The sequence below is a fragment of the Lycorma delicatula genome, chromosome 1, assembly GCF_047948215.1.
Source record: "Lycorma delicatula isolate Av1 chromosome 1, ASM4794821v1, whole genome shotgun sequence".
Lineage (NCBI taxonomy): Eukaryota > Metazoa > Arthropoda > Insecta > Hemiptera > Fulgoridae > Lycorma > Lycorma delicatula.
Window position 1 is genome coordinate 341,831,637 of NC_134455.1, and position 12,201 is coordinate 341,843,837.

Genomic DNA, 12,201 nt, shown 5'->3' on the forward strand with positions numbered 1-12,201 from the left:
CATGTATGTGATAAGTTTCATAGGAATATTTCGTTATCGGTTATTAACCAGTAACGGAATGAAAACTAAAGATTAGTAATTTTTTAAAGATTCATAAGGTAAAAATGAGATTACCTGCAAACTTTAATAACATTTTTCATAATATAAGGATGATGCAAAATATTATTAAGTACAAAGCAAGATAAGTAATGTTTAATAAAATAGGAGCTTTAAAATTTAACGAATAGGGTTGAATTAATAATAGTTTAATTATTCTTAAGTAATTAATCAAAAAGAATCGGTAAATATCAAACTATTCATTAAGAGTAAGAATGTATTAAATAAATTGTTTACGATGGCAGATCTAGATCACATTAAATAGATGATGTAGATGTTTAAAGAGTTATTATAATTTTAAAATTTGGTTTACTGCTTTTCAATGTAAATATGTTTTTTAATAACTATAGTCTTTGGAGCGGGGTAGATTTACCTGAGAATCTATAATCATATCATGTATTTTCATAAAATTGATTCATAAAGAGTATGTACAAATTTTATTAAAATTTATTAGTATTGTCCCTTCATTAAATGTAATTGTATTTTAATACTGTACTTGTATTTGTTTTAGGTGCAGTAAACTTAATTTTTTATGGAACATTTAATGAAATATAACCCTTTCCTAAAATATCTGGCTGAAGTAAAATCAGTAATAACAAGTTCAAAATAAGACGCAAGAAGTGAGATAAATTTACATGTGATCTTCACTTTGATACAGGATACATCTTTTCTATCAAAAAAAACTTTTTTAAGGTAAAAGGTATTCAGGCATTAAGTCGATTAAGCAGATATATTATTCATAAACTACAATTTGTAAAATTTTAAGTACGATAAATTTTTAATTAAATTTAAAAAATAACTTATATGAAACCTAAAAAAACCGCTATTATATTGTTGTTTTTTTCTATTACAATTTACATTAATTGAAAAAACAATTTTTTGACTCGACTGGTTGCCGTGTACAGTATATATTTGTTCTACCCCAAGCTCTTCTTCTATTAATATATTAATTTCCTCCAAATATTTGATATTTTATATATAATTCATATTTCAATATTTTTTTAAAAATAAAACTACAATAGCAATTGGTTTTATTTTCTTATACTAATCATTTGTGTCTGTTTGTCAGATAATAAATGAAGATTACCATCACATGTATTTTATCACTAAAAATATCAAATAAAACTGTCTTTAGTGCATAAATACCCAGAAAACATCCAAGCTTGATAATCTATTGCTCTTTTTTATTATTACCTCCTTTCAGTAAGTGTAAAAACGTTTTTTCTATTGCTGAATTTAATTCAAATTACTTATTTCTTATCACATTCCAAAATGTCAGTCGCACATTTTCTGTACAAGTTGCGCAAATAAGTCATTATTAACAATAAATAATCGCTATAAATGGTTGTGAATTTAATTATGATTATGAATTCTGAAGATTTAAAAAAAAACTTTAAAAAAGTAATTTACCTACATCCTCCTTATACATTATTTTATCGTTTTACGTAGTAAAATACTCTTCTTCGGAGAATAAATAATGAATCATTAAGATCTCCTTTTTTATTTCTTTGATCGTTTGAGTTCGAAAACCTCGAGCTTGGGTTTAAGGAGACCCTTGAAAGAACGGTTTAAAGAAAAACTTCTAAAAAATATTTTCTTAGAATTTTGTAGTTTACATTCATACAGCAACTGGAGATGCTGATAAAATTTAAAAGATAATATAATTATATAACACATTAACATTAGGAATTCAACGTTTATATTTTTATATTTTTTCTTTTTTTTTTTTTGATTATCCATTAAAAATATCGATACAGATGTGACGAATCCTTGCTTTGTTTACCATCTGCTATCCTTCCCTTCCTATCACACATCTGTTTTGTAAGGCTTAGAGTTCAGGATGTACCGAAATTAACTTCATCTCCGATACGCACAAAATTATGTATAATTTTTAATGAGTTTCTTATTCAATTTCGGTCATTATTATTAAGATATTATCCACGCTTTCCTCGCATCTTTACTTAATATTTATTCGTTAATCTTGTTGTTACACTATTTATTGAAATTCACATTGAATTCCTCCTCGTGAGCCTTGAAGTTTTTATCTTTGACTTACCATCAAAACTGTCTACTAATTTATTGTACTTTTTTTAATGATATCAATTCTTAATTTATTGAGTTGTTCTGCGAAGACAAAAAATGTAAATTTATTTATTATTATAATAAATAAATGAGTAAAACAATCAGTTTCGTCTCCTAAAACACGGTTTTACAAAACAGATACGTTTAGTGATTAAGGAAATATTTTTTGGTTAAAAAACCAAAATCTCTTGTAAAATATTGATATAATTAATATTTAATAATATATTATATATAAAATATAATAATAATATATATATATATATATATAATTAAATATTGATATAATTACCTTCTGAAGCCGAATTTCGACTTTTATCACTACTGGATCTAAAAAAAGTAAGGAAACTACGAAATCCATTCTTAATTCATTTTTAAGGGTAAAGGGACTTTTCTAAGTATTCGAGCAATTAATGAAAAGATCCTTTCTTATGTCTACCTTTGTAGCAGAGATAAGCGTCTCAGCCTTTCATTCGGAAGATTCCGGGTTTGAATCTTGGTTAGGCATGGCAGTTTACGTACACTACAAAATTACTTTCCGTATTTTCATGTTTATGTGAATACTTTGGTGAAGCATTCCTTTTACAATTTTTAATTAAATTTCTAAGAAGTTGTCTAAAACAAGCTTATTTTTCTTAAATTGATACTTTCTTGGGATTACGATAATCAAGTCTCAGTTTCTCAATTGTTTCGGAAATTTGAAAATAAGTGAATTAAAAATATATGAATCAGTGAAGAATTTTCGTTAGAGGATTTGCCACGTTTTCACTATCTTAAGGGTGGTGAAAAAACATTTCCTATAAGTAGCTTATTATATACAAAATTTACTTGTAATTTTTGTAAGTTCAAAGCTCTTCCGGTCTCCCTTTTTTAATTTAACCATTTATTGGTTATTAATGAAAATAATATTTTCTTATTTTTCCTCAATAATCTCTTCGGAGTAATTAAACCAAGTTCCAGCAATCCAGAGAGAGAGAGAGAGAGAGTGAAATAAATGAATATATATATATATATATATATATATATGAAATACAGTAGCGATAGTAAGCGATTAACGAGAAATTGTATGATTTGTAATTAAGACCAAACGAAAATATGAATCTTTCTCATTCCGAAAGATTGCTTAGATTTTAATTATTCCAGTTTTTGGGAGTGAAATAATTTTTAGCCCGCCGGAATTTAAAGAGGATATTCAGTTATACTTATCGTATTCAAATATTAAAATGAGCGCCTGCTTGTATATAAATTCTATACATTAACGATATCCATTTACCTCTAAATAAATCTGCTATTCTGTCAATTAATTATGTATTGTAAGTATTATAATAAAACAGAAACAAAGCACCTTACATCAGTTTTGAGATTTATTACAAAAATGATTTTTATAATCACGATATAATTAATTAATTGCCTATTATAATAATATTAACGACGACAAAAATTAGTTCGTCCGTGGTTGTAGGTGAACAGTGAAAATATTTGCTGTCGAATAAACTGACGTAGTGATGAATTACGTAAGATTAATCAATGTGCCCGTTTGTCGTTCACCCTCGTTATTACATCGAGATAGCCTATTTATTGACCGCAAATTTAACTGGAAAATCAGCACGTACTTCAAACGTAGAAACAAAATAATATGACAGCTGTACGTATTCAATATTTTTATTTATTAGAAGCAATAACTGAACCGTGTATCATGGCACCTCACAATAATAAAATTAAATATGAAAAGAGACAGTCAGTGTCTCTTTAGAAAATTTGGCGTTATAAAATCTGGCAATACTAGATTTCGAACTAAAAGCTGTAATATAATTAAAATATTTATTACGTTAATAATGGAAGATGATTGTTTTTATGAGTAAGCGACCAAAAAATTTAAAAAAAATTATTAAAAATAAAAGATTTTTATAATGTGGGAATGAAAGTACTGAAAAATTTACAGCTAATTTTGTTGTAAATGTTTATATTCAATAAATGTTTTATATCAGAATAATTTAATTTTAAGAAACTATATAATTGTAAAACAATTTGAAAATTATATTATTATTATTTTAAAATGTCATACAATAAACAAAAGTATAAGACAAATAATGCAAACTAATAAGGCTACCAAATTAACCACCAAAATTTATTTAATTAATAAATTGAGGGAGCGAGAGAGAGAGAGATAGCAAGAGAGAAATAAATGAACATATATTATATATATATATATATATATAAAATACAGTAGAGTTAGTAAGTGATTAATGAAAAATTATATGAGTTTTAATGAAGATCAAAAGAAAAGATAAATCTTTTTCAATCTCAAAGATTGCTTAAATTTTAATTATTCCCGTTTTTGAATTTATTTCTACTCTAAAATTTTAGATTATAATATGTTTGATTTACAATAATTTTAAATCCTCATAACTTCTGCATTGAAATTAAAAGGTTAAATAAACTGTTATTATTACAGTTTAGGTCACAAGTGATTAAAATTTACAGTTAAAAGATTGAAAGTATTTCTTCTGAAAAAATAGTTCAAATTATATGACTCGTACATAGATGGAGGAATAAAAATTTTGTTATTGAAAAATATCTTCTTCTTGATTAAGGCAATAACGAGCAAACGGGAATCTTTAACAGAAATTTTTTATATCAATTTTTTTTTATATTCTGTAAGTGGCTGAGTTTTTGTTTAAAATAGTTAAAACCATTAGAAAAGGCTTTAGGAACACTTTGACAAGGGGTTCGTTGTTATGGAGTGACCCCTTCAATCTCAGCTGTCTACCACCAGATTTACTTTACTTTTTGTAGCAGCCGTCACTAGGTATATAAATAATAATATAAAAGTTTTACTCATCGATCGTTGGAATAAATCCAACGATCGAACGATGAACATCCAACGAAAAAAACTTTAATCTTACTTTAAAGAGGCGACATCGAAGAAGAGGATTATTGGAAGTAACATAACATTCTTTTTTAATTCCATAAAAAAACTTTTCAGAACATTTTGGGAGATTAAAATTAAAACAAAAAAAATAAACAGTTGTTTATAATTGGTAATGTCAATTTTTTTTTAATTCTCTATTTAACCCATCTTATTTCAACTTTATTTATTTTAAGGAACAATTGTTTTAAAAATAATCTGTGAGTAATGCTTCATTATTGTTTGGGCGGTAGTAATACAAATAACTTGAGTGTTGTTTTTAAAGCATAATGATGGCGGAATTGAATTTTAATGAGTTAATATTGCTTACGGTGTGTAAGGTACGCTGATTTTTTTTTAAATATCATTAAATATTTATGATATTAGTAATGTATGTATGCTTAAGGGTTAAAAATTAAATATATGTGTTCTGAAAGTAATAAGTAAAAATTCGAAATTATTAATTAAGCCATTACAAATAGAATAACAGTTAAAGATAAGCTTATATCTCTACTAATCATGTTTGCTTTTTATCTTTCTTTTTTTGGCTGTTTCAGCAGATGCACCAAACGTTTGAAAAATTTTCAGTAACATGTAAAAGTTCAAAATCACTCGAGGAGTACTTTCTGCAAAGATATAATTATGATTATTTCACTGAAGTAGTTGGTTCTTCTTCTGCGACAGTTAAATGTAAAAAAGACAGAGATGTAAAATGATTTCAGAATATAAAATTATTTGAGGATATATTTTATTATATATATTTAATTATAATCTATAAACATACACCCTTTTAAGCACAAATACATATTTATGAAAGAATCTCCCCCATTATTTTATTATAAACACCAACAATACAACTTAAATATACCTGCCTGTCGCTTATATATGCCTGTCGCTTTGTATCATCGTTTTTCATCATCGAAGCATAAATAAAAAGATTGCTGTATTGTGATCAATGTAATTTGTTTTTATAAAGATTAATAAGTCTGTCGGTCTGATAGATGAGCTAAATATTTTTTGACGTTATACAATTAATAATCTAACTCGTAGTGTTTAAGACGTTTACAGCGAATGATCCTGTATTGAATTCTGCCGAAAATTTTTGTGATTTTAATCGTTTCTATTACATTTATAAAGCGTCGTTCTGCGTTTATTAGAATATGTTTCGTTTAAACGTTTCTTCTTATCCACGTGGTTGAAAATCAGGTCAAAACTTGGATATATACAGTGTTTCTAAAATGGTGGACTGGCTATACTCTTCCGGATTCTACTTGTAAAACTAAAAAAAAGATATCCGTAGGAAAAATGGCAGTTTCTCCTTCGTTCTCTCCCGGTCCGCCATTTTATTATTTTTGTATAGAAATTTATATCCTAAGTTCGGATAGACCTATCACATTAATACTTGGCAAGAGGCTTGGTAATAAAGTTTTAAAATTATAAAAAAATCAGGACTTAATTACCTTTGCAAATTACAAAATGGCGGCCATGTTCGTTTTTCAATCCGTTATATCTCCATAAATATATGTTTCATCAAAACTTCTGTTATTAACTAAAATATTCGGCGTTTTATTGTAAACAAAATGACATTTTATTTTTGAAAATCGGTTAATAAATAGCCGAGTTATGACAGAAAATTGATGTAGTTGTGTGTTTATTTCATGTCCTCCACTTTACGTTCAATTCGATGAAATATTTTTTTTTTTTTATTTATTGTTAAATCTAGTATTGTAAATTAGTACCAAATTAAATAATAATTTTCTCACAATTATAGACCTATTAATTATAACACAAAATTAACACATCAATTTTCTCTCATAACTCTATTTGTTAACCGGTTTTCAAAATAAAATGTCATTTTGTTTAAAATAAAAGTCTTAATATTTTAGCAAATAACATAAATTTTGATAAAACTAATATTTATGGAAATAAAACGGATTGAAAAATAAACATGGCCGCCACTTTGAAATTTGTAAAGGTATTTTAAGTCCTGATTTTTTGTTAAATTTAAAACTTTATAACCAAGACGCTTACTAAATATTAATGTGATTCGTCCATCCGAACTTGAGATATAAATTATTATATAAAAATGACAAAATGGCGGACAGGGGAGAACGAAGAAGACATTGGCATTTTTCCTAAGGATAATGTGTTTAGTTTTACAGATAGAATTCGAAAAAGTACAGTCAACCAACCATTTTAGAAACACTTCGTATACAAACACTTGTGCCAAATTTCAAATTTTTTGGTTTACGAGATATGAGGCAAAAATTGTTAAAAATAACGTTGAATATCATCCACTTTTAAATTCGATTTACTTAAAACTTAGCAATTTTAAATGATTTAATACGTTCATCTCAATTAAGTTCAATTTTCTGCGACTACAAAAAATAATTTATTTTGACATTTTTCGAAGAATTTATGTTGTACAGCTCATTTATGTTGTACTTACGTAATTATATAAATCCTTCCAGAATTTCTTTTACTTTTTTTAAATTTTTGAACTAATGGAGATCTTGAAACATCAAAATTTGCAAAAAAAATCCCTATACTCAAAATTTTGATCATCGCTATACTTTCGCCTTAATTTTGCTGAACAGCATAGAGTTACGGCCAGGAAAATAAAAATTACAATTCCATTAAGATTTCCCATTTCCATATGTTTCATAAATAATTATATTCTCAACCAGAAATAGCGAGTGGGAACGAATAACCTTAATAATAGGTAGAGATTTTCGTCAGATTCCACCGACAGTTCCGGGAGGCACAAGAGCTGATGAGATTGAAACTCAGCTAATCCTTCTACATCAGGTCGCATGTTAAAATATTTTTCCTTAAAGTAAACATGAGGACAAAATCTAATTTCGCAGATAAATATATTTTTTTTCTGAATTTCTTCTCTTAACAGGAGATTGTATGTTAAAAAATGAAAAATTTTTAACTTATTTAAGTGAACAGAACATGGTTAAAAAACTTAATTCACGTATTCTGGTAATAATGAAAGCATTCATACCTGAAATCTAATACAGCTGATCGATTTTTTCGAAAGGGCAGTACTAACAACAAAAAAATAATTAGAACAGATTAACTGTGAGAAGGAATTTATTTGCTAATCCATTGATATCAATTTAAATGAATACGATTTTTGATTTTCTATTAATTTTTTCATTCTCGAGAACCGGCTGGATTATCTCCCTACATTCTAAAATTAAAACTTGATTACCACATTATATTATTAAAATAAACCTGAACTTGGGTCTTTATACTAGACTTCGTCTGTAGACTTCGTTACATCTTTAAAAAAATTTATGATCGACGCTAATATTACAGATATTAGTTATATAACAGGTGTTAGTGAAGGCAAAATTGTAATTATACGAAGAATTTTTATTCCTTTCATCTTTTCCATTTGCTTTAAAAGTCTGTAATGTCCAGTAAAAGCAGAATTTTATATAACAGTAAATAAATCTCAAGAAAAAACCGTGATAATTGGAGGTGATTTTGAAAATTGCGTTTTTCTTATGTCAATTGTATAAGGTGTTATCAAGAGCAGGCATCCGTCAAGCTTTTATGTTCGTGACCTTAACTTCAAGCCAGGAATGTGATTTACAGAGGGATTTTATGATATTAGAAAAATGTTGAGATTGAGTTTAATAGGAACCGAGTAAAGCTGGATGCTGAAGCTAGTTTTAGTACAAATGTGATATATATGTTCCCTTTAAAACGTATATACGTCTGTAGGCCTCAAGTTTGAAATGAATTATTGATGTGTGAAACAATATTTAACAAACATACACACACACACAAAATATCAAATAATACGTAAGGTATAATTTCATAAAAATTAAATCGAAATTTTATTATTTGCTTAAATTTTTTATTTGCTGCTGAATAAATGTTGTATGATTTATGACTATCAAGTAGGAAGTTGGATTATATAAAAAAAAAAATAATAATAATAATGACTCACTAGTGGAAAAAGACCACACAGTCGTAGCTTAATTGAAATTTACCATTGTTTATAAATTAGTAATTTATTAAATTTTTAATCCAAGATCTTCTCAGTTGTTATGAAATTATTAGGAATTCTAAGAAAGTGAAAAAGTTAGACGAGTGTTTTTTCTAAGTTTACCTATTGTCCTTTGAAATAGTGTGTTAAATTATGTATACATTTCTGGAATGACCTCTTTAGTTATTACATATGGCTGAATTTCCTGCATATCTTAGCAAAAGTTACCAAACGAAAACTATGAATTGAGAAACTTGTAAGCAGCTGAGCGATGTCACTTCTAGAGGCGGAGAGGTTAATTTGTCTTCTGTATATTTAGAAAAGTTTTAAGTTGATATTGTAGATTGTCAATACTTTTGAGAAGGGTAGAGAAAACATAGCCCGATAAAGCTGTAAAGATACTTTGTTACTTGGGAAATGTTTTGACGTTTGATTTAATATGCTTTGACCAAGTTTGTTTAATACTTAAGTTTTTACAGTGGATGATTGTGAAATATTGCTGATGCGCACCGGATATAAGTTTTTCGTCGAATAGTAAATATCATATTTAATAAAAAACGACAAATAATATTTGTTGGAAACATAAAATAAATTGCATGGCCTTATAATCATATTTTTTTATTAGTTCAGGACGTTAATCTTTTGTTTTATTTGTCACTAATATTTTAAATTTAGTTTATTTGAAGAATATTATTATTTATATTTTTTTAAATTTGCTTTTGTAAGTATCTAAGTTTTGTTTTTCTGTTTTTTTTTTCTTTTGGTTTGTAGGTGGTCAGCTGAAATTGCTTCCCTCCAGAAAGAGGCTCAGAAAAAGAGAAGGGCGCGTACGAGGGCCAGGAGACGTTGTAATACCCCGCCTGAGCAGCTACAAGATCTGCAGGATTGGTATAAGGAATCCAGAGGTCATTTGAGGGGTACGATAAGGCTGGCCAAAATGGAGGCATGGCGAAGACTGGTGCGGACACTAAGGGGAAGGCCTATCAGATCGCGATGAAAACGTTTGGGTGACGCCTCCACAGTTTGTCTAATGGCATCCCCAAGCCAGGGCTCCCGCCTGAGGGGAAGACTAAATATCGGCCCACATGTTTGCTCAATACCGTGGGAAAACTGTAGGAGGGAATGACTGCAGAAAGGATACAACAGGAACTGTCGGAAGTGGGTTGATTGTCTCTCAATCAGTACGAATTTTCAAGAGGGAAATCAAAACTCAACGCGATCAGACACGTTGTTGACTGATCGAAGGAAAACATTGCAGGCACTTGGAGGCGTAGAAGGATACCATTGGTGGTCCTACTGGATATCCAAATTGCGTTCAATACTAACGCCGGGATTTCATCATGGAAGAATTACAGATTAAGGGTCTCAGCGACTCCGTCCTATTGGTGGTTCTGGAATAGGAGAATTTACGCGGGCACTGAGGATGGAACCGTAGACTTTTATATACGCAGAGGTGTGCCGCAGGCTCAGTATTAGGGTCGCTATTGTGGAACGTGGCGTACGACAGCCTCCTGAGGATGGAACTACCGGGAAATGCTCAGGTTGTAGCGTACAGCGACGACCTTGCCCTGTTGGTGGCTGATCACACAGAGGATCAGGTAGAAGAGACTGCCAACGAAGCGGTAGGAAGAGTAAGCGCGTGGCTACGTGAGCGGGGGTTGCAGTTGCCCCCGAACAAGACAGCGATGGTGACTCTAGCTGGGCGCAGGCAGCTGCGATGAATGAAGATCCGGGTCGATGGCCATACGGTACAGGAGAGTAGAAACGCTAAGTACGTAGGAGTACCTAGATCGAACCCCCCGCTTCACTGTCCACACCCAGAAGGTGACGGAAAGAGCGGAACGAGTTCTGGTAGATTTGATAAATATCCTGTCAACCAAAGAAGGCCCACGGGCCAGTAAGCGCAGGGGGTTGCTGTCCGTTGCAACCTGGATATTGCTCTACGCGGTCTCGGTATTGTATGAGGCGTTGGAGGTTTGGAAGAACATTGGGAAGCTTTCCTCACTCCAACGCCGGGCCAATATAAGGATTATCTTGGCATATCGAACAATATCGGGAGTGGCGGCGGAGGTGATAGCTGGAGTGCCGCCAATTACATTTCGAGGCGCTGGAGATAAAAAGAGTGTTTGATGGAACAACAAAGGCGGAGGCCAGACGACAACGCACAGCTGAATGGCAGTCTGAGTGGGAGACGTCAAGGAACGGTGGCTGGACGAAGAGGCTCATACCGCGCCTTGAACCATGGATCTGAAGGTGATTTAGGGAAGAGAACCACTTCCTGACCCAGCTCCTCTCGACGCATGGAGGGTTTGTGGCGTACCTCTACAGATTTGACAGGAGAGACACTCCGACCTATATCTGTTACGAGGAAGAGGATACAAGGAGCATGTACTCTTTCAATGAAGAAGATGGGATGCGGGTTAAACGTCTGAAGGGACTTAGCTGGTTGACCCAGAAACCTTGGTGGTATACGAGCTTCAGGATCGGAGTCAATGGGCTGAAGTTGCGTCACTGGCCTCACAGACACTGCAGGCAAAAGGCAAGGAAGAAGCACTCTGGGGCGTAAACTAATATGTTGGGAAGTGACAAAGGAGTTATGGAATGCAGATGCCCAATCTACCAGGGTTTGAGCTGCATCCGGCCTTAAGCGTACTAGGCTTAGGTATTAGATTAAGGTTCTTAGTAATTAGTACATTCCAAATTGTAATTCTTCAAGTTATTGTGTTGTTTTTGTCTTGTTTTATATTTGATGTATTTGTCTATGATTACCTTGATACGGGCAGACTTGTAATATTATGTATAATACTGATACTGGATGAATTGTAATCTTAGTAATTTTTTGGATCAGTCATATGAATTTGTGTCGGCTAAACTATTATGTACCTGTAAATAACTTCTTGGAATAGTGTAACTTACACCTTATTGTGAATTACATTGGCGGTGACAATGAGCACTAGTGTGGGTCGTGTTGAACTGGTGGTCATCATTGATTTGTGACCTGGAAATATTATATACAAATATTAGTTATATTGTGTAATATTATAACTGACAGGTTGTGCTGGTGGACGCGAATGTCCCGTTGCATTGAGCTGGCGGTCATGGCCGAATTGAG

General features: G+C 30.8%; 2 long non-coding RNA genes across 2 annotated transcripts in view; one reads left to right on the forward strand and one right to left on the reverse strand.

The window, feature by feature from the left end:
* LOC142318383 (uncharacterized) overlaps nucleotides 1-5,776 on the forward strand; it is a 173,744-nt gene extending 167,968 nt beyond the window's left edge. The window contains exons 2-3 of the long non-coding RNA XR_012754899.1: nucleotides 608-789; nucleotides 5,644-5,776. This is a non-coding gene — a long non-coding RNA (uncharacterized LOC142318383). The remainder of the gene's footprint in view (nucleotides 1-607; nucleotides 790-5,643) is intronic.
* LOC142318381 (uncharacterized) overlaps nucleotides 1-12,201 on the reverse strand; it is a 309,019-nt gene that overhangs the window by 273,863 nt on the left and 22,955 nt on the right. The window lies entirely within an intron of this gene.